This window comes from Protomyctophum bolini (genome assembly GCF_963924005.1).
Source record: "Protomyctophum bolini genome assembly, chromosome: 3".
In the NCBI taxonomy this organism is placed as follows: Eukaryota; Metazoa; Chordata; class Actinopteri; order Myctophiformes; family Myctophidae; genus Protomyctophum; species Protomyctophum bolini.
The window spans coordinates 93352-115672 of NC_137864.1; the positions used below are offsets into that span (position 1 = coordinate 93352).

At 40.6% G+C, this 22321-nt stretch overlaps 1 long non-coding RNA gene across 2 annotated transcripts; it reads left to right on the top strand.

The window, feature by feature from the left end:
- Positions 1–2892: 2892 nt before the first annotated feature.
- On the top strand, positions 2893–11232 carry LOC308312620. 2 transcript variants are annotated; one of them, XR_013963786.1, is made up of 3 exons: positions 2893–2905; positions 8899–8923; positions 9821–11232. It is a non-coding gene; the product is annotated as an uncharacterized lncRNA (long non-coding RNA). The 2 variants fall into 2 exon arrangements; XR_013963787.1 differs by lacking the exon at positions 2893–2905 and adding an exon at positions 6606–6628 and having other exon boundaries at positions 8893–8923.
- The last annotated feature ends 11089 nt before the right edge of the window (positions 11233–22321 follow it).

Consider the following 22321-nt stretch of genomic DNA (forward strand, 5'->3'; position numbering starts at 1 on the left):
TGATTATATTATGATTATATAGTAAATACTACTATGTGATAAGACACACTGGGCTCCTACGCAGCTGGATGGACGGGTGGCCAAACTGGCCATATACAAACCATGTAGAGAAGATGCAGTAATGCAGCATTACTTGGATAAGTGATATTGCTGTTTAGGCAATTGTAATAAGTAAAGTTACACTACTAGTTACTGGGGAACATAAAGTACAATATATTAGGCCAACACTGGTTGTCAAGTTGTCACTGACATGTCTGCAGTTTTGATTGAAGTATTTATTAAAGGATTGGAGAATTGCAGTACATTTCAAGCACAACTGGATACAAAACTGTTAACCATGGACGACACCATAAAGAACTAGAAAGGCAGTTCCTGTAGAAACTGCGTGGGCTCGCATAAATTGCAATGTATAAAGTTTTTGCCGTGTCAAGTTTGAAACTCGGGGACCGGAGTAATAGTGTTCCCATTGGTGGTCTAAATCCATAATCAAACTTTCTGGACTGTAGCATATTGTAAACAAAAGTAGAAAATGCATTAAAGCTGAAGTAAAAGTTAAAAAAAGTATGAACATTTGTAAAAACTATAGTTTAAGCATGAATAACTGCATAAAGTGGAATAAAGTATGTGGAAGTAGTATGATGCCCAAAAAGTGGCAGAATAAAGTAAGTAAAGTATTACTGTCTACTAATGATTTGTAATGTATGAATAATGCTTTACAATGTATTCTTGATTAATTAGGAAAAGGTAAAAAGAAAAAATACATCAATGGATATGAAAGCATGAATGAGCAGAAATTGTATTAAAAAGCATACTTTTACATTTAAAAAAGGGTCAAATAGCATATAGGCCTATCTTTAAAAGCATAAACACAATGATTATTGATTTTTCTTTGTGTTTTTATTATAACAAATTTAAATGTAAAAAAATAAATAATCTTAAAAAAAAAGTTTTTCTTTTTAAGTTAAAAAAAAAGTTTAAGTTTTTTATTTTTAAGTTTTATTTTTTAAGTTATAGCTGTGTAAATGCCAGGCAATAGGAAGACAGAGGGGTGGGGCTTAAGCAATTACAGCGTGCTCCTATTGGTGGTCTAAGTCCATGGAACAAGTTTCAAGACTGTAGCATGCTACAAACAAAAGATATAGCTGTGTAAAAGCCAGCCAATAGGAAGACAGAGGGGCGGGGCTTAAGCAATTAAGCCATTAAAGCTTGTTCCTCTTGATGGTCTACGTCCATGTACCAAAGTTTAAGGCTGTAGCATGTTGTGAACGAAAGTTAGAGCTGTGTAAAGGCCAGCCAATAGGAAGACAGAGGGGCGGGGCTTAAGCAATTAAGCAATGATAGCGTGCTCCTATTGGTGGTCTAAGTCCATGGAGCAAGTTTCAAGACTGTAGCATGCTGCAAACAAAAGATATAGCTGTGTAAAGGCCAGCCAATAGGAAGACAGAGGGCTGGGCTTAAGTAATTAACCAATTGCAGCATGCTCCTATTGGTGGTCTAAGTCCATGGAGCAAGTTTCAAGTCTGTAGCATGCTGCAAACAAAAGTTATAGCTGTGTAAAGGCCAGCCAATAGGAATACAGAGGGGCGGGGCTTAAGCAATTAAGCCATTACATTTTTGTGGAACACTGTACCAATAAAGAAATAGACTCCTTCATAACCGCTCTCAAAGAGCACTTAGAGCAGTTACAGTGGGCTGCTATTTAAAACTGGCCCTGCTAAAAAAGCCAATTTTTCCACACTGTAGGCCTCCACATTTCTTCCCATTTTGAGGGACGATAGCCCCTCCTATGCCCAGGTTAGTGTGTTTGTGTGTACCCCATAGCGATTATTTGATTGGCTGAGTAGGGAATGTGTACCGCAAAATTTGTGATAATGGGCTTGGCACGGAATGTGATGATGTGTGATGATAAGAGCGCCTCTCACTTCACACTAAGTGTGATTTTTTCATCTTTCATCAACTGTAATATATAGGCTATTATCAGCTAACAGCCTATAATAGCTGACAATGACGTTATATATTCCCTTCTTCTCTGGAATCCTGCCTCAAAGCAGCAGAAAACTGTCGTTCCCTAGCTGGCCTGATGTCATCGCTAGGGACACATGCATGAGTAAGCAGGAACTGGGCATGGACCGGAAAGTCTGGCGTGGCTGTGTGTGTGTGTGTGTGTGTGTGTGTGTGTGTGTGTGTGTGTGTGTGTGTGTGTGTGTGTGTGGCTGTGTGTGTGTGTGTGTGTGTGTGTGTGTGTGTGTGTGTGTGTGTGTGTGTGTGTGTGCGTGCGTGCGTGCGTGAGTCTCTGTGTCACAGGCACGTGCAGATGGGGGTGGGGTTTTTCTTTTTTTTTGGCCACATAACTAAGGGGGCATGTGATGTGGGGGGCCAATACAAGCTTGTGTTAGGGCCAATTAGGGCTTGTGTGGGGGGCAATAAGGGCTTATGTGGGGGGCCAATGGTTCAAGACGAACATTTGACAAGTAATGATAATTCCACTATCATAATGAATTATCTTTTAATCTGCCATCAGTCAGTTTTAGTTTCAGACTCATGAGAACATATTGCTTATTTTACTGTCCAATGACACAAGGGACGGACTACCCCCAAAAATCGGCGCACAAGTGTGATTTTTTCATATAATTGTATATTTGTACAAATGTTCTGATATGAATTGAAAATAAAGGACCTTAATGTAAATTATAATTATAATTATAATAATAATAATTATTATTATTATTATTAGTAGTAGTAGCCTACAGTAGCCTACAGTAGTAAGTGCTGGGTTATCAAATAATAACAATAAGTCAATTTGTCATGTCTTCATGCAAATGTCAGAGACGGAACGTTTTGCAAGCACATGCGGACCGCTTTTACTGCAACACCACACCACTTCCTGTTTGGAAAACTGCCACTGGTAAGTAACGTCCCAGCTCTGTTGTGTACAGTACATATTATATTAATTTAACACCTAAATGAACACATTGCGTTTGTCCCAGTTCATTACTTTGTTAAACAACAGACCCGAAACCATTACTTGTCTTTGTCCCGTTGTTTTAGGTCCGTTTTTGCTCTCATTTGTCATGCTATTTATTTTGAGTTTATTTTGCTAACAATTAGCTACCAGGCTAATTAGCTCCCCGCCGTCATAAGAGGAACACACAAACACTGCGTGTTGCTGACTGTTATGACGTTGAGTCATACATGTCTATAAATTAATTGTATTAAACGGGTTTTAATCTGTGAAGTAGTTTTCATGTCATTAACTAATAGCTAACACAGTAGCCTTTTGCTAGCAGTGTTTTTTTTCCTCCCAGTACGACAGTCATTAATGATGTGATGTCACGTGACACATGTGCACAGAAAAGCTATAGCAGTGGTTCCCAAAGTGGGGTCCGTGGACCCCTAGAGCAGGGATACTCAAATAGATTTACCTGTGGGCCACATTACAAAAATGGCAAGGGGCCAGGGGCCAGTAGATAAAATTACGACATTAATGATACTTGATAACTTCTCTCTTTCAATTGCTTTATTTTCGCAAAATGTATCAAAGTACATTGTGCATGCACACAATATGTAAATAAATAAATGTGTTACATTTTCTTGCATAAACACAAAGAGCTGTTTCCATAACTGCACAAATTATTGCACATAACATAAGTAGCTGTTATAATAACATAACATGAGTATCTCTTTGCCTGCCTGCCTGTCTGTCTGTCTGTCCATGAGTAGTTATTTGTCTGTCTGTCAATGAGTAGCTGTCTGCCTGCCTGCCTGTCCAATTGTCCATGAGTAGCTGTCTGTCTGCCTGTCTGAGTAGCTGCCTGCCTAATTGTCCATGAGTAGCTGTCTGTCTGCCTGTCTATGAGTTGCTGTCTGCCTGCCTGCCTAATTGTCCATGAGTAGCTGTCTGTCTGCCTGTCTATGAGTAGCTGTCTGCCTGCCTGCCCAATTGTCCATGAGTAGCTGTCTGTCTGTCTATGAGTAGCTGTCTGCCTTCCTGCCTGTCCAATTGTCCATGAGTAGCTGTCTGTCTGCCTGTCTATGAGTAGCTGTCTGCCTGTCCAATTCTCCATGAGTAGCTGTCTGTCTGCCTGTCTATGAGTAGCTGTCTGCCTGCCTGCCTGTCCAATTCTCCATGAGTAGCTGTCTGTCTGCCTGTCTGAGTAGCTGTCTGCCTGCCTGCCTAATTGTCCATGAGTAGCTGTCTGTCTGCCTGTCTATGAGTAGCTGTCTGCCTGCCTGCCTAATTGTTAATGAGTAGCTGTCTGTCTGCCTGTCTATGAGTAGCTGTCTGCCTTCCTGCCTGTCCAATTGTCCATGAGTAGCTGTCTGTCTGTCTATGAGTAGCTGTCTGCCTGCCTGCCCAATTGTCCATGAGTAGCTGTCTGTCTGTCTATGAGTAGCTGTCTGCCTTCCTGCCTGTCCAATTGTCCATGAGTAGCTGTCTGCCTTCCTGCCTGTCCAATTGTCCATGAGTAGCTGTCTGTCTGCCTGTCTATGAGTAGCTGTCTGCCTGCCTGCCTGTCCAATTCTCCATGAGTAGCTGTCTGTCTGCCTGTCTATGAGTAGCTGTCTGCCTGCCTGCCAGCCAGCAAGTTGGTTAACAGAAAATAAATTGTTATGGCTGAGTAAAATAAAATACAATAAACACAATTTGCCTGAAAATAGATTACCCAGCTATGACCTTTTTCATGAAAAAAAATGAGTAGTGATATGGCTGACTGAGTAAAATAAAACAATCTACCTGAAAATAGATAGCTATAAGTGAAGAACTATTAATGGCAGCTGGGTTTCATCATTCAAATAAAATAGAATTCTGTCTATTTCTGTCTATTTCGTTCGAGTAATATTACAACTCTAATAGTATTACTTATAATAATGTAATTAAAGATAACTTCATTCAGATTTATTTATTTTTATTTCATTTTCCAGATTTTTTTTTCTTTTTTTTAGATTTTCATTGGTGGGCCAGTCATAATGGTCCCGCGGGCCTGATGTGGCCCGCGGGCCTGATGTGGCCCGCAGGCCTGAGGTTGAGTATCACTGCCCTAGAGGTCCTTGAGTTGAAGGGGGTCCCCAGCTAAATGATAGTTAGGAACCAAATGGACCCTTATGGGTCTGTAACTATGAGTCTTACAATCCTTTTATATGAATTGGGGGTCCCAGAGATAGAAATGACATTAAATGTAGTTAACCCATTCTGACCTGAGATCAGATTCATACGAGGTTTCCACTGGACACACACTGGTCTGATTAAACCATTCTGACCTGAGATCAGATTCAAAAAAATGTCAGTCGTTCTTTGATTTTTCAAAAAATAGCAGACCTACAAGCTTGTAGCGCGCCACTCGGTGGCGCGCTATGAGCTTGTAGATCTGCTATTTTTCAATAGCTAAAGCATAACATGATGCTGACACCAAAACGGGTTCCCGGTCAGAATGGGTTAATACTTAATATGCATGTCAACTGGGGGTCCTTGAAATTAAACGTGTTCTTATGGTCCAGGGTCCCTGTATCTTTTCAACTGGGGGTCAATTAGTGTCAATTTGGGGACCATGACATCTTGTACATTTGTCATAGCACCTTGTATGTCATGGTTTTATCTAAACTCTGTCTCTCTCTCTCCCCCCCCCCCCTCCTTTGCATCACGGTGAGTTGTGAGCTTGTAGATTGGCTAATTTTAAACAATTGAGTACTTTTTACTTTGGTACTATAGCAATATAGACTTTTTACTTGCAACAGTGTTTTTTATATTGGAAATAAACAACTGATTAATTGCTTATTTTGATCTCCTTCATTTTGCAGATGAAATTACTATCCTGCCTACATCTGAGTAAGTATAGATAAATGGGCATGTTGTGTAGTTTATTTTCCAGTTCGGTTACCTGTTCTGTACTTGGGAGGTCGGTACCTTAGGGTCCCTTGAATGTCAATCTACTCTCCATGGGATGCACGGTTACCACTGTCTGCTCACAGACAAATCTAACGTCACTTGAGTGTTGATGAGGTGTTTCAAATATGCAGCAGGTGCAGTAGGAGATTGTGAAAACTTGAAACGTGAATTGGTGACCCAACATCACATTATTCCTCCCTCCCTGTAGAACGCTGTGGCCCCCCTGCTGCCTAATGTTATTATTAGTATTGTAAAAATAGCAGATCTACAAGCTTGCAACACACAGAAAATGTTGCTGATTTGGTCATTTAAGTTTAGCCTTTTATTTGTTATCAGACAGTGTATTCTATACTGTTGAATTAAAAATGCCTACGTACCTACGGTTTTTGAAGATCTTCAAATTATTATTAACCAATTTTGACCTGACATCAGATTAAAAAAATGTCTTCTACATCCTGACAGTTTTCTGAAAAATGTTTCTAGGTCAGTGGTTTTTCAATAATAGCAGACCTACAAGCTCGTAGCGCGCCACTCGGTGGCGCACTATGAGCTTGTAGATCTGCTATTTTTCAATAGCTAAAGCATAACATAATGCCAACACCAAAAGTTCCCGCCACAATGGGTTAAAAAAGAAAATAATGGAAATGAATAAATACTAATTCTGCATGTATAGCAACTACAAACTGAATCATTTCCTCTATCTCCTTCAATCTGCAGATCAAACGACACCACCCTACCTTCTGAGTAAGTATTAACTGTATCAGCCTAATATTTGCAGATAAATGGGTAATGAATGGCCTACCAAACATCACTGGAATCTCGGGGAAAGCTTGCCAATATCGCCTCCCGTTGCCTCCATATTGCCTTCCCTCGAGATCCAGATGGCCCCGAGCCGGAAGACCTTTTGTCTATGGTTTTCTGCTTTTGGTGAAGTGTCGGGTATGGGTGAATAGACCTATGTGCGATTTGCATTCTCTTCCACACTTCACACAGGGCGATACATTGACACAGCATTTTACAGTGAAGATTGGGATCCCAGAGATATAGATTAATTTGGATCAAATGGGGCTCTGTGGCATAATGCATATCAAACTGGGGGTTCCATGAAGTTAAAAAGGTTGAGAATCATTGAACGCTAAACTGTATTGGAATGCCATTGCGTACTGTACAATCCTCACGATTTAACCCAGATGTATGCATCGTCAATCACTGAAAATATATCTACAAGCTCACAATGTGGGATGTGAATGGGTGACATTCAATTTACCATTATTATTACCATTATGTTATTTACCAGCTGATATCACAAATCTACTGAGGTTTACAGGTTTTATTCACATGCATCATGCAATACTTTTTTCTCCCAGTGGATTGAATACAAACCATATTTAATGTAAATGTGAAATCAGCGCCTTACTGATTTAATGTGGTTGACGTTTTAGTATTTTAGGATATTAAGTAATAAGGTCAGTGGGGGCACGGAGGCACAGTTGGTAGTGCTGTCGCCTCACAGCTAGAAGGTCCTGGGTTCGATTCCCGCTCGGGGCGCTGTGGGTGCTGGCGGCGTGTTTCCTCCTCCACGTCATCAGTGCCCATACCCGAGGCGGGGTTGGCGAAAGGGCCTTTCTGTGTGGAGTTTGCATGTTCTCCCCGTGTCCCCTAGGGTAGGTACCCTCACAAAAACATGCAGTAATCCTGGTCTCTAAACTGCCTCCCCCTGGCCAGCCGGGGCGCCTGATGGAGGGGAAAGGAACTGGTTGGAATAACGTGTTCCTTCCACGTGCTACGTCCAACCAGGGAAACTCCCCCCTGTCAGGTGTAAAGGAGCAACTTGGACACTAAAGCATGAAGGAAGCATGAGTTAAGTCCGTTGCTCTCCCCAGGTTGGCGGAGGGTGTGTAGAGCCCAGGATCACATTAGATGATTGACACAGGGGTGAAAAATGGGTTACAAAATCGTGGGATAAAAGATATATATAAAAAAAAGTCAGTGATTTTCAAACCTTTTTATTTCAAGGGCCCCAAAAAAAGTATGAAAATATGTGCCAGGAACACAATTTTCTTTTTAAACAGACCTGCATGCTCATTTGCCATTTTCAAATGGCCAAAGTCTGTTGAAGTGCTTACATTTTTATTTTGCTGGGAACCCCCTCAAGGAACCCTGGGGGTTTCCGCAACCCAGACCCCACTTTGAGAACCACTGCCTTAAATTACTTTAATAACTGTCAACCTAGCTTTAAGTGGTCATCACTAATACTCATAAGATGACACCATTCCTGCCTACCCACTTTGTCGCAGAGGATAGCAATGTGTTAGTGATGGCCAATTGAACGATAGGTTGAAACTGTGTGAAGTGTTTAAATTGGAGCAGATTGATTCAATGCAAGCTGTTACAATGTAAGCCATTTAGTTAGAAATATGCAGCAGTGTGCATTGAACTTTACTCCTTTACCAGGAAATGATTAACCCATTTAGACCTGAGGACACATCTCTGTCACCCTATAGCTTTTTTTTTTCCCTGATGAAGGCTTAACCGCCGAAACGTTGGATATTTGTCTTACCTGCTGTCCGAATAAATATTGGTACTCTGGCTATTGGTGTGTGCGGCCACCTTCTTGTTCATTCAAGATCTCCTATACAGTTTTCTCCCGTGCGTCGGCACCGCCACAAGGACTTTGGTGTGCGTAGAGCCTCTTTGTACACCCTATAGCTTTTAACCATGACTATAAACTTTACCTGAAAAATGGCAGATCTACATGCTCTGAGTGCTGCGCTACGAGCTTGTAGCTTGTTTTCTTTAACTCAAATCTTTGCTTCTGGGGGGGTCCCTGCTACAACATATTTTCAGATGGGGTCTGTGGCAAAATACAGATAATTCTCGGGGTCCTTGACATGAAATGGTTTGAGAACCACTGATCTGGTGCCAGATCTCAATGGGTTAACAACACAAAAGAAAAATATTCTTTGAACAATTAAGTAATTGCTGATTTTCTCCTTTTCATTCTGCAGACTTAGCTGGTTGCTGTTGACCTACACTTGAGTAAGTATTAGTTATCAACACTGATGATGTTTTTACACAATATTTGTATTCAAGTTGAATATAGGTGCAAGAAGTGATGTCACACACACACACACACACACACACACACACACACAATTTTGACACATAGTAACCACTTAGGCGTTATTCCTAGTATGGACTTTCAGTGGTGAGGTGACCACCGAACTACAACATGACGTCACTGAGCCGCGGTGAAGAGCATACCACGGCCACCGCCTCAGCCCTACTCTCTGTTTTTACTCGCCACCGCTCCACGCTATTTCAGCTCCGGTGGTCACCTCGCCACCGAAAATCCACACTATGAATAGGCCTTTAAGCCCTGTATGATTAGCAAAAATAGCAGACCGACAAGCTCACAACGTGACTTGTGAATTTGTAGCTTTATAGCTTAAAAACATACTTATGTTTATGGTGGAGGGGCAGATGTTTTGGTTAGGGACCCTTTGACCAAATGGCCACATTCTGACCTTGTAGAACTGCTATTTGCAGCACACACTACTGTTGTACGATGGAACACACATTATACTTTAAATATTGAATACTATGGTTGATGTAATTAGCAATTGCATATTCTATACAGTACAGTAACTGACTACATAAGGCTTATTAATCCTGTGGGGAAGATTCTGCTCCAATCTCATGATTTTCAAAAGATCTGATTTTTTTTATTGTAAATCTCAAAGAAAGATGTATAAGCAATGAGATTTTGTAAACTGTTTATGCTAGCAAAGTTTGTGTTGTAACTTTATATATTCCATGAGAGGTGGAGTTAGTTGCTTTAGCAAACAACACAAGGTTTCTTCCCGACAGCAACATTATGCATTTATGTTACTGATATACTTGTATAAATGTGACTATGAATATTCTTTCTTTCAGGTAAACCTTGCGCAGTGAACCCTGGGTTCCAGTGGATCCTGTTTTTCTCTTAATCCAACACCCCAAACCCTTCTATCTCCCTGCTGCCTCTCTGTCTTTTGTCTCTACCTTTTCTCTATCTCGCCCAGAGAAGTCTCAGAGTTGGGAGCAACTCTGAGAGATCTTGCTCTGCTCCCTTAAGCAACCCCTTATACGCAACTTGATACACGTTTTGATGCAACCCTGATATGAAACCTGATACAACCCTGATATGAAACCTTGGATACAGTTTTTCTCTTAATCCAACACCCCAAACCCTTCTATCTCCCTGCTGCCTCTCTGTCTTTTGTCTCTACCTTTTCTCTATCTCGCTCAGAGAAGTCTCAGAGTTGGGAGCAACTCTGAGAGATCTTGCTCTGCTCCCTTAAGCAACCCCTGAAACGCAACTTGATACAAGTTTTGATGCAACCCTGAAACGCAACTTGATGCAACCCTGATATGAAACTTGATACAACTTTTGATGCAACCCTGATATGAAACCTTGAAACCTTGGATACAGCTTTTTGAGACATTTGTATTGCCACACCTTTGAGCCATCTTTGTTTATTCACCTTTTGTTTTGGTTAAACATCCATCCACCTAAACACCATTTCCACATTCCTGAGTGATAGTTTTTACATTCCGTATACATTCATTTTTGAAATTATTTGTTTCTGGCTATCCACTATCTGGATCCGAACGCAGCCTCAACTCGATCAGCTTGGTGTCTGCACTCTACATACTGAACCAGGACCGGACTGCGTACTGGACCAGGATCATCAAAGCAAACACATTTCACAAACTGTTTAGAAATACTCTTAACATTAGTACAGTATATACTCCTAGCAAGGCCAACCTCTCTTTATTGTTCAGCTTCTTTATACATTGTATAGTAAAATATACTTGAGTAAAAATAAATGTATGGTAGTTCAATAGGCTTGTTTAGAATTCTGTTTGATAGTTAAACTATTTGCAGCTCTGACAAGTGGACCTGTCTGTGATCACTCTATTGAACAGCGGTCCATCAACTGAAGTAGCCCAACTGCTATATTAAGTGTATACATTACCAAGATAATTTTCCTAATCATCACTATATTGTTAAGCTATCACTGAATATTTAATCAGCACTACTTGAAGGTTTGTTGCTTGTGCTAACATTTGAGAAACATTTCATTGGTTCAAAACAAAACGGTCATTTCCACATTCCTATACATTTAGTTTAATCTTTGATCAAATACTAAATCTACAAAGGTAGTGTTCATATCTATATTAACTGTCTATACTGCCTTATAGATACACTGATTTAATGAATGACTGGTATTTGTTTGGTGCACTAATCGTTTAGTCTAACATTGCCTGTATTGCATTAAATGCAGCCCGTTTTTTTAAATTAATTGCAAACTTGACCACATTTCCTCTTTTGAACAGTTCTTTAAACTAAACTGCTTATTAATACTGTTGTAGCCTACATTGTTTAGAAAGTGAGATAATACAAGTGGACGTGTGACAAATCACTTGCTTCTGTTTGGTACTATAGTGAATGTCCCTCAGTGATTGAGATTGCATTGTGGTTTTCAGTAGCTCACATCTGGTATATTACCTAGAATTCTGTGAAACTACAGTTGACGTCTGGTCCTATATTACAATTGTTTCATAATTTTCTGGGTGTCTATAGAACAAGTTGCTAGTGAACTGTAGCCTACTGTATCAATCACTACATTCTCTGAAGATATTTGTGAATATCGTAGTCCCTATTAAGTTACCATAAAAACATTGCAAAGCACAAACTTATACGCAATATTTAAGGTTTACCAGTGTGACAAATAGCCTACAAGAACCAAACGTTACCATGCCGAGGAAAGGGAAAAAAAGTCAAGCTAAAAAACAACACTGGTCCAAGTTGAAATTATCTGACGATGTGACACCAGGTCAACAAATGCATGTTCCCCACAGCTGCAATGATGTGAAACCAATGTACTACACTGATGCTGTAAAACATGTTAGTCACAGTGAAGTTGGACATCTGTCGGGGACATCTCATATTCAACACAAAGGCCAATCTGACGAGACGAGAGTTAAAGCATCCCATAGTCAAAACAGCACTAAATACGATGTATTTTCCAGGAATAAGCAGTGTGCCTGTAGTTCTCTAACATTTCTGGCATTCCTTCATGAGGAAGAACACATTACAGCAGCAAACCTGGACCTTGTATTGCAAAAGGGCGACAGCATGTACACAAAGGTCAAGTGTCAGTTAGATGCAAAAGTAAAAAAAACAGCCGATCTACAAGCTCACGAAGGGGGACAGTTACCTAAAACAAAGAAAAAAATTGATTATACTCATCTAGCTACAGATGAACTACCGGACAAAGTGTCTGCCCGCGACCATGACTACCATGTAACAAAGCATCATGATCTTTCCCAGTACGGTTCATTCGGAGATCCTCCATCTAATTATGCAGAAGAGTACCTAGATCTAGAAGCAGGACTTAGCTGTTTGTTAACAGAGGTGAACTATGCATTGCTGGTAATGACTGGTTTAGTAATTGCTGTGTTCAGGAACAGATCAGGAAAATTTGGTTTCTTTGACCCACACTCTAGAAGGCCTGATGGATTACCATATAATGAAGATACTCAACACTTAGGCACTGCTGTAATGATTACATTCACAACATTGAAAGATATGATTGACAGGATTATTGAGTGCCAACTGTTGTTTAAGACGTTACCAACATGCATGTATGAACTCATGCCTGTAGGATTTCACAGTGACGACGTGGATAACAGTGATGTCACTATTGCCGACTCCATTGACCTGTCACCACGAGCTGGAATAGAAATTCCAACAACATCAAACACAGATGTCTACAGCACACACCATGCAAACAGGCAGGCTAAACATTCATTGTCAGAAATGTCTGATGTGATTGTAGGACATTGTACAGAATATCAAACAAGCAAGTGTATTTATGACAGTGCTGTATCACCTATGAGCGAGCAGAAGGATGCTAAAGTGCATTGCCATAAAGACTGTTTATCTAAGAATTTGACACATTATCTTAAAAAGCGTGTAGGACCCATGGGTGAGCAGGAGTTTAAGGAGCGTTTTTCTGACAACATCACATACTGTGTTAAGGATACAATCGTGACAGCAGGTCAACAAATACAATGTGCTCCCCACAGCAGTAAAACACCATTACAGAAGATGTCTTCCACTGATGCTGTCAAACAGGTGTCTAAAGTTAGACATGTGCCAGGGACATCTAACCGTATTCAACACAAAGGCCAATCTGATGAGACACGTGTTGCAGCATCCCATAGTCAAAACAGCATTACATACCGTACATTTTCCAGGAATAAGCAATGTGCCTGTAGTTCTATAACATTTCTGGCATTCCTTCATGAGAAAGAACACATTACAGCAGAAAACCTGGACCTTGTATTGCAAAAGGGCGACACCATGTACACAGAGGTCAAGCAGCAGTTGGATGCAGAAGTCAGAAAAACAGCCGATCTACAAGCTCACGAAGGGGAACAGTTACCTACAAAGAATAAAATTGCTCATACTCATCTAGCTACAGATGAACTGCCGGGAAAAGTTTCTGCCTTCAACCATGACTACCACGTAACACAGCATGTTCGCCGGTACGGTACATTCGGAGACCCTCCATCTAATTATGCAGAAGAGTACCTAGATCTAGAAGCAGGACTTAGCTGTTTGTTAACAGAGGTGAACTATGCATTGCTGGTAATGAGTGGTTTAGTAATTGCTGTGTTCAGGAACAGATCAGGAAAATTTGGTTTCTTTGACCCACACTCTAGAGGGCCTGATGGATTACCATATAATGAAGATACTCAACACGTAGGCACTGCTGTAATGATTACATTCACAACATTGAAAGATATGATTAACAGGATTATTGTGTGCCACCTGATGTTTGAGACGTTACCAACATGCATGTATGAACTCATGCCTGTAGGATTTCACAGTGACAACCTGGTCAACAGTGATGTTACTATTGCCAATGCCGACTCCATCGACCTGTCACCACGAGCTGGAATAGAAATTCCAACAACAACACACTGGGTTAAAGAGCATGTTTCTGACAATGTCACAGGTCAACAAATACAATGTGCACCCCACAGCAATAAAACACCATTACAGAAGATGTCTTCCACTGATGCTGTCAAACATGTGCCTAAAGTTAGACATGTACCAAGGACATCTAACCGTATTCAACACAAAGGCCATTCTGATGAGACAAGTGTTGCAGCATCTCATAGTCAAAACAGCACTAAATACCATGTCTTTTCCAGGAATAAGCAGTGTGCCTGTAGTTCTCTAACATTTCTGGCATTCCTTCATGAGGAAGAACACATTACAGCAGCAAACCTGGACCTTGTATTGCAAAAGGGCGACACCATGTACACAGAGGTCAAGCGTCAGTTAGATGCGAAAGTCAGAAAAACAGCCGATCTACAAGCTCACGAAGGTGAAGATGGTGCATCTTTACCTAAAATAAAGAATACAATTGCTCATGATCATCTAGCTATAGATGATCTACCGGACAAAGTGTCTGCCCGCGACCATGACTACCATGTAACAAAGCATCATGATCTTTCCCAGTATGGAACCTTTGGAGACCCTCCATCTCATTATGCAGAAAAGTGCCTAAATCTAGAAGCAGGACTTAGCTGTTTGCTAAAAGACGTGAACTATGCATTGCTGGTAATGAGTGGTTTAGTAATTGCTGTGTTCAGGAACAGATCAGGACAATTTGGTTTCTTTGACCCACACTCTAGAAGTCCTGATGGATTACCATGTCAATATTATTATCAACACTTAGGCACTGCTGTAATGCTTACATTCACAAAGTTGAAAGATATGATTAAGAGGATTATTGAGTGCCAACTGGTGTTTGAGACGTTACCAACATGCATGTATGAACTCATTCCTGTAGGATTTCACAGTGACAACCTGGATAACAGTCATGTTACTATTGCAGACTCTGGAATAGAAATTCCAACAACATCAAACACAGATGTCTACAGCACAAACAGGCAGGCTAAACATTCATTGTCAGAAATGTCTGATGGGATTGCAGAACAGTATTTTCACACCGGCAATATTGAGTGTACTGATGACAGTGCTTTATTATCACCTATGACTGAACCGGAGGTTGACATAACGTCTGCTGTTGATCATAAACATTGTAATGTCACTTGCAATCAATTATCAAGTGCAGATTTTAAAACCCCACACACTAACTTAACTCACACTGAAGCATCTCAAAGTATGACTTCCTGTAAGTTTGTGACTGGACAATCTTTCAAAATCACAAATATGAGCAAGGACCAGATAGCACACATGTTAAAATTGGAAAAAAGGAAAAGACGAAAATATATGAGGACTTGTGAAAAACTTGCATTACAAAAAACTGGCAATACAATACAGAGAAAGAAAACCAAAAATATGAAAGAAAGGGCTTTGTATGCTAGATGCGAATTGTATAGACAAAGGAAAAAGTTGTATATTAAAAAGCGTTTTTCCAATGATAGTGCATTTAAAATGAAACATATGCAAACAATGAAACAAATCAGTCAGCACAGGTACACAAATGATGATGAATTTAGACTCAGCAAGAAACACAGATACAAAAATGATCATGAATTTAGACTCAGACATAAACAAAATAGTCAACACAGATACAAAATTGATCATGCAATTAGACTCAGAAAGAATCAACACAGATACAAAAATGATCTTGAATTTAGACTCAAACATATTGAAATCATGAAACGAATCAATCAACACAGATACAAAAATGATCATGAATTTAGACTCAAACATATTGAAATCATGAAACGAATCAATCAACACAGATACAAAAATGACCCAGATTTCAGACGGCTTCATTTACAGAAATGTAATGCTTATTTTTATAAAAGATATCACAGTGAAGCAGCATATAGACTCTTTCATAAGATGCGTTGCACACGGAAAATAATACAACAATACAGACAAGAAGATGCACTACGTGCACAACAACGTAACATTGTAATGCAACAAGCCATATCTGCTTTTAGAACAAGCATACAAGATGGCCCCACTAATGTCTGCACAGTATGCCATAGAGCATTGTTTCCAGATCGAGTAAAACACTGCAATAGGACAGACTACGTAAAAAATCCAGATGTGGTGTCTGCTTGCTTGACAGGAAAATATGTTCATGTTTGCAATGATGTATGCAGAGAACCACAACATTGCACAGTACCCAATGAGAGGAAGCAAGAATGGATCTGTGCCACCTGCCATGACTATCTTAAGAGAGGGCACATGCCACCACTTGCTATGGCTAATAATTTGGAGCTGGTAGAAATCCCCCCTGAATTGTCTGATCTTAACATATTGGAGAGGCATATTTCATCCAAGTACCTAACATTTGCTAAAATCATACCTCTTCCCAAAGGCCAGCAGAGATCACTATGCGGTAATGTAGTATGTGTGCCATCTGAAGTAGAGGCGACTGTCAATGTTTTACCCAGACTTAGAAGTGATTCTCAAGTGATGAGAGTAAAGTTGAAGAGACGATTGCACTACAAAGGACATCAATTGTTCCAGACTGTCACTATGTCTAAAATTTTAAAGGCATTGCACACTTTAAAACAAATTCACCCCGAGTATAAGGACATAACTATCAGAGATGAGGCCGAATTGTGTGACCCGACAATTTACGACGAGGAAGAAGGTGACAATCAAATTGATGATATCATGGAAGATGATGAGTATGATGATGATGCATTGAGGGACATTGACAGGTGTGAGCAAAATGCACTGAATCAGCCACACGATAGTCTTGGTGAGGAACAACATATCGATATCCTGCCTCGTAATGACAATCAACAACAGGATCACTCAAACGATACAGAACTAGAGGGTGAACAGCCAACTGGTGGCATTGCCCTCGAATCTTGTCTACAGCCAATTGACATTGCAGACCAGCTATTATCGTTCAGTGAAGGAATTTACTGTATTGCGCCTGCTGAAGGTAATAAGCCGGTCAACTTTTTCAGAACACCTAAGCTTGAGTCTATGGCATTCCCAGTGCAATTTCCCACTAGTGTAAACACATTTGATGATGCAAGACCCATTAGGTTAACACCCAGCAGTTATTTTAAATCAAGGCTTACCTCTGTAGATAGTCGTTTTGCCAGAGATACAAATTATTTGTTCTTTTCACAATTCGTAACAGAAATACATTTGGCTACTTCCAGTATGTCAATACAACTGCGTAAAGGAAAGCCTAAGACACGAGATGGACGCAAAATAACCTCCAGGATGCTGCAAGACAAACACGAGGTTCAAAAACTGGTGCGAAACAAAGAGGCAATCAGATTCATGCAGCCACTGAGAGGAACCCCTGCCTATTGGGAGAAAACAACCAGAGATCTGTTTGCTACCATCAGACAATTAGGAAAACCGACTTGGTTTGGTACTGCTTCTGCTGCAGAGATGAGATGGCCTCAGGTGATTGAAGCAATTAAGAAACAACAAGGTGAACAGGTTAATTTTGAAGAACTTGACTGGGCAACAAAGTGTGAAATATTACGAAGCAATCCGGTTACAACAATGCGCATGTTTGATAAACGTGTTGATGAATTATTCAAACTGTTTCTGAGTGCCGCGCAGCCGCTTGGCAAGCTTGTAGATTACTGGTATCGTTTAGAGTATCAGAGTCGTGGCTCACCTCATGTTCACTGTTTGTTATGGATAGAGGGTGCACCCGTGTATGATGAGGACTCTGATGAGACTGTGTGCAATTTTATTGACAAGTACGTTACAGCCCGGTTGCCTGACCCAAATACTGAGCCAGAACTATACAGAAAGGTTAAAGAGCTTCAGACACACAGCAGAAATCACTCCAAGTCATGTCGCAAAAACAACAAACCTGGCTGCCGATTTGGATTTCCTAAACCCCCTGCGAGTGAGACCATGATAACGAGACCTACAGATCCTAAGCAGTTCAGTGCAGCTAAGACGAAGCTTAAACCAGTGGTTGAGTTGCTTGACGACCCTCAAACTGAATCTCTGGATTTACCACAGCTACTGGCTGCATGTAATTTAAGCATGGAAGAGTATACAAAATATCTCGAATCACTGACCAGCTCCAATAAGGTTATACTGAAACGTGATCCAAAGGAATGCATGGTGAACCCATACAATCCTTATATTCTTGATGCCTGGGATGCCAATATTGATATCCAGTACATTCTGAATGCATACTCGTGTATCATGTACATCACAGCCTACGTCACCAAAGCTGAGCACGGGATGAGCCAGTATCTCAAAACAATGATTGAAAACTCAAATCAAGACAATGCCAACCTAGACGAACGTGGGGAAATGATGCAAGTAATGCAGGCGTACACCAAAATGAGAGAGGTCAGCGCTCAGGAGTGTGTAACTCGTGTATGTGGTATAAAAATGAAGAGGTCTTCACGCAGTATCCGTTTCATACCAACAGATGACAATAGACTGAAAATGAGTTATCCCCAATCACGCTTGGAGAACACTATACCAGACTCAGAAGATGTGTGGATGACGGGGTTAATTGAAAAATACCATGCTAGACCTGAACGTCCAGACTTTGAGGTGATGTGCTTGGCTGATTTTTCTTCCACTTGCAATATTGTCTATGGCAGGCAGAAATACACAGCTAAAGATGTTGTGCCTCTACTTAATGAGATGGGATTTGTGAAGAAAAGAACAAAGGGGAAACCTGCCATCATCAGATATTACCACGTCTCAGAGGAAAAGAATCCTGAGGGATATTTTGGCACACTACTCAAACTGTACCTCCCACACCGCTCAGAGTCGCAGCTGAAAAGTGACAACTTTCAAACATACCAGTCCTTCTTGCATAGCGCCTGTGTTCAGCTACCTGGTTCAAACCAACTCCAGCCAGTATTTCTCATTGTCAAGGAAAACAAATATAAATATGAAAAACACAGTGAAGAGATCCAGAGTGCCATCGACGAATATGAGCAGAACGGGCCCATGCAAGATGAATGGTGTAATCTGGCTCCTGAATCTGAACTGGTGAGGTTGGAATGTATCGCAGAACGCGAAACACAACATTTGGATGACCAACATGAACAAGAAGATGTCCCAGACTATAGCGTTGAGTCTGAAGCTACAACAGCTGCACCGATGATACAAACCTTTCAGATAGACCCTGTAGTATTACGCCAAATGTATCAAGGTCTGAACCAGAAGCAAGCATGCATATTCTACACAGTTAGAGACTGGTGCATGAAGCGTGTTTGTAATCTACCCTCAGAGCCATTTTTCTGGTATATAAATGGTGGTGCTGGAACAGGGAAGTCACATCTAATCAAATGCATCTATTCAGAGGCATCCAAGATATTGTCCAGGCTCGAGAGAAATCGTGAGGAAACTGACATATCGCAGCCTACTGTTCTGTTAACCGCATTCACCGGTACGGCAGCTTTCAACATTTTAGGCAAAACGTTGCATTCCATCTTTAAGCTACCAAGATCCATTCAACTTCCATTCCCAGGACTTGGCAACAAACTGGATGAAGTGCGAGCAGAGCTTTCAAATGCTGAAATTATTGTCATTGATGAAGTGTCCATGGTCTCAAAGAATCTCTTTGCCTATGTAGATGCCAGACTAAAACAAATCAAAGGAAGTCAAAACCCTTTTGGAGGAATGTCAGTACTCGCTGTTGGAGACTTCCATCAGATTCCACCAATTTCACAGACTAAACCTCTCTGTGTCTATGAATCATGTCAGATAGACCTTTGGCGCGACCAATTTCAGATGATCACATTGACAGAGATCATGCGTCAGAAGGATGACATCGCTTATGCTGAGACGTTGAACAGGATCCGTGTGAAACTAAAGTCAGATACCTTGTCTGAACAAGACAGAGATATGCTTTCACAAGCCATCACCGAACCAGCACTTTGCCCAAATGATGTACTTCACATCTTTCCTACTAATAAGGAGGTCAATGAACACAACGCAAAAACGTTAGCGCTGCTTCATTCTGATGTCACAAACATTGATGCAGATGACTATAGAAAGGACAGATTATCAGGAAGAATGGCCAGACAAGCAAAACCATGTCGTGGAACCAAGAACGACTTACCAGACACACTACAAGTTGCTGTGGGTGCTCGCGTTATGCTCACCAGAAACATTGATGTGGACGATGGACTTGTAAACGGCACATTTGGTAAAATTGCCCGAATAGTTACATGTGAAAAAGATGGTGCTATATATACAAAGATGCTTGGGCTTGAGCTGGACAATACAAATGCAGGACAGAGGCACCGTCATAAAACACGCGGAGGACCTGATAATGTTGTGTACATCGAGAGGATAGAGGAAAAGCTGAAGCACGTAGTACGCAGACAGTTTCCCATGAAGCTCGCATTTGCCTGTACAATACACAAAGTGCAAGGCATGACAACCTCTACTGCTGTAGTGTCCCTAAAAAAGATTTTTCAACCCGGTATGGCTTACGTAGCTCTCAGCAGAGTAACCTCTCTCAGTGGAATGCACATCATTGATATGGATGAGACTAAAATCTATGCCAACCCTGAAATCACTGCAGGCCTCGAGAGCATGACCCAACTCAGCTTTGAGGACATAATGCCACTTGCTCACAGCACGCAAACACTGAACACGCCTGACACTCTCACCATCATCCATCACAACACAGAAGGACTGGCACCTCATATCAGTGACATAAAGAGTCATCATGAGCTGGGTCTAGCAGATGTGTTGTGTCTCACGGAAACTCACCTGCATGGATCATTTGTTGCTGAGAGTCTCCATTTGGATGGCTACAGTATGTTCAAGCGAAACAGAAACGTCTCCTACACTAACAATTCTTGCATGGCCAACAGTAACGGGGGTGGAGTTGCTGTATATGTGAAAAACAACATTCAAGCCCGTGAGAAGCCGTACATACATAATGTAACTGACCTGGAGTTTGTGGTTGTCAAAGTTGAAGCCCCAGTGAATGCACTGATTGCTGCTGTGTACAGACCTCCAAACTACGGTGTTAATCAATTCCTCCCAAACCTGAAAAGCCTCTTGGACTCTTTAGAGATCATGGATCATCACCCAATCATTGTGTGTGCAGACTTCAATGAAAATTTGCTGTCCAGTGGAACGCATGCAATATTTGATCTGTTTGAATCCAGAGGATATGCACAGCTAATCACAACTGCGACCACTGAAAAGAACACACTGTTGGACCACATTTTCATCTCTCGACCACAGCATTGTGTCCAGTCAGGTGTATTACGAACCTATCACAGTTACCACAACCCTGTATACTGTGTAATAACCTCTAACGTGTCTCAGTAGAGTAACAATTATCAAACGATATCAACTTGTATTGTGGAATCTTAAATCCGTATTGTGAAATCTTACAGTGCAATATTTTAAAGTCTTTCATTTTATATGTCAAATTATGTGCTACTGACCACCAATTTACTGTTGGCATTATGACCAATCAATTTAAAGCTATTTCAGGTGAATAATCTGTAGGCTATTGTGCCTTGTTTTTCAAATAAACAAACAGCCAACATCTGATTTAAAGTAGATTTACAAAGTCACATTTAATAGACTATTGATATACAACATTGCACTATATTGAATTATTGTTTAATAGAGTAAAGCATAATGTAATGTAGTAGTTTAATTCAGCATAGATTAACAGAACATAATGTAATTAAACAAATTCAACACGATATAATCATAATAGACATCACTGTACATTTTTATGTAGTTTAGAAAAAACAATGTTTAATATAGCAAAACATAATGCAATGTAGTTTAATTAAGCATAGATTAACAGAACATAATGTAATACAACTAATTCAGCATTATTATATTATTCAGACATTACTGTATATTTTTATTTAGTTTAGAAAAAACATGTTTAATAGAGTATATAGAGTAATAGAGTAACGCAATTAAGCTTTTGAATAGATTAACAGAACATAATGTAATACAACTAATTCATATAATAGGGGGGGGGGTCCTCCATGCAGCCAAGCTCCACCACCTGCCTTGGCTGCCCCAGCCTCTTTGAAGCTGAGAAAGAAAGAGGGATGGACATAGGACCCCACAACAAAACCACAACACTTGGTTTCCAAGAGACAGAAATAGGACCCCCCCCCCCCCCCCCATAACAATACCCAACCACTGGATGTGGCAGTCGCAGCCCATCCATCCTGCAGCCCCCGATTCCATAGCTGCAACATTACAAGTAAGTTGTTTCCATGGCAAGCCAAATATAATGTATTGTAATCCTTGTAATGTGAGTAAGCATCCAATGCTTATTTTGTAACTAACCAAATGCTATTTACAGCTATCTGCAAACAACACTACAACTCTTGGTTTGAGAGGAGCAACAGATGGAAGGAGGATACCCCACCCCT